The sequence below is a fragment of the Rutidosis leptorrhynchoides genome, chromosome 8 (assembly GCF_046630445.1).
Source record: "Rutidosis leptorrhynchoides isolate AG116_Rl617_1_P2 chromosome 8, CSIRO_AGI_Rlap_v1, whole genome shotgun sequence".
NCBI classification, from domain to species: Eukaryota; Viridiplantae; Streptophyta; class Magnoliopsida; order Asterales; family Asteraceae; genus Rutidosis; species Rutidosis leptorrhynchoides.
Window position 1 is genome coordinate 24,547,923 of NC_092340.1, and position 1,900 is coordinate 24,549,822.

General features: G+C 36.8%; 1 non-coding gene across 1 annotated transcript; it reads left to right on the top strand.

Moving 5' to 3' along the window:
- The first annotated feature begins 985 nt into the window (after window positions 1–985).
- Window positions 986–1,092, top strand: LOC139865310 (small nucleolar RNA R71). The gene has a single exon (XR_011764838.1). It is a non-coding gene; the product is annotated as a small nucleolar RNA R71 (small nucleolar RNA).
- The last annotated feature ends 808 nt before the right edge of the window (window positions 1,093–1,900 follow it).

Sequence of the window (1,900 nt, forward strand, 5' to 3'; positions counted from 1 at the left end):
GTTGGTATGGTTTAACATAAGGCTTTGCCTTAACTGTGTTATCTTCATTAACCTTTTCAACTACCGGTTCTGTTTTCTTCTCTTGCTCAGGCTGTGGTGCCTGTGGAGTAGGAATAGAGTCATCAGAAATTATAGGTATTTCAGGTGGTTTAAGTGTAATACCACTTCTCGTGGTAATGGCTTTAGCTGTTTCATTCCGGGGGTTAGCATTTGTATCGCTAGGTAGACTCCCCGGTTTTCTTTCACCTATCAACCTTGCTAGGTTACTTACTTCTTGTTCCAGATTTTGAATAGAAGCTTGTTGATTTCTAAATGCTTGAGCATTTTGTTCATTAGTTTGTTTCTCAGATGTGAAAAACTGTGTTTGAGATTCAACTAGCTTCGACATCATGTCTTCTAAATTTGGCTTTTTTCATCGATTTGTGGTGGTTTATTTGGAAAAATAGGTCTTTGCTGGTTGTAAGTATTATTAGATACTTGTTGATTGCTATGACCTTGTTGATTATTGTATGGAACATTTCGGTTATAATTCTGATTTTGATTGTAGTTTGGTCTTGGCGGTTGATAATTATTTTGATAATTATTTCCAGGACTTTGGTTCATGTATGAAACATTCTCTCTTTGTTCCATTGTTTGTTCAATACTGAGACAATCTTTTGTCAAATGTGGTCCTCCACACTGCTCACAACTAATTCGTATTGCATGAATATCCTTAGTCATCTTTTCCATTCGTCTCTCGAAAGCGTCTAACTTTGCTGAAATGGAATCAAAGTCATGGCTATAATCAGCTCTAGTCACTTTAGATGATCTAATGATGTCTTTTTCTTGATGTCACTCATGTGAGTGGGAGACTGTGTTATCAATAATTTTGTAAGCTTCAGTTGCGGTTTTCTTCATAATGGAACCACCAGCTGCTATGTCGATGTCTTTTCGTGTAGTAATGTCGCATCCTTGGTAGAATATTTGTACTATTTGATAAGTGTCTAAACCATGTTGAGGACATCCTCTCAACAACTTTCTAAATCTTGTCCATGCCTCATATAGAGTTTCATTTGGCTTCTGTGTGAACGTAACAATTTCTCCTTGAAGTCTCACGGCTTTAGATGCCAGAAAGAATCTTTTAAGAAATTTCTCAACTAAAACATGTGTCAATCGCCCCTTCAGGTAACGATTCTAACCGATCTTTGACTTCTCCCTTTAAAGTCCAGGGAAATAACATGAGATAGATCTATTCATCCTCAACTTCTCTGATTTTAAATAGAGTACATATCCTATTAAAGGTTTGAAGATGTTCGTTTGGATCTTCTTTTAGCGTACCACTAAATTGGCATTGATTAGTTACCATGTGTAGGATTTATCCTTTGATTTCATAATTTGGCGCATTAATGTCTAGTTGAGTAATTGCATGACCTTGGCCAGTGCGTGTAGCTCTCATTCGATCTCCCATACTTAGAGGTTCCTGATTTTCCATGATTGAATTTGTTGAATCTGTATCACTAGGGGATTCTGATTTAATGGTTTCTTCCTCGACAATCTATGGTTGTATGATTTGTGGTTCAGGAGGAATAATTAGTGGTTCAGGATCTCTGAATTGTCCCTGAATATCCTCCGGGTTCTCAGTTGTGAGGTTGGGTTAAAAAAATGGATTATCGGAAATTTGAATTGGAGTACTTGGTCGACTAGATGACGATTCTAAAGAAAAATCAACGGCGACGATATTGGCTAGATGTCTTGATCGAGTTACAGGTGGTGAACGTATGAAAGGTGGTGAACGTATGAAAGGTGGTGAACGTTTTGCTCGGTGCATTCACTGAATATCCTATTAGTTATAAAAATAAAAAATTATATAAGTTATCAAATTAATAGACTTTTCTGATTTTGCCCACGTTTTGAATAGCCA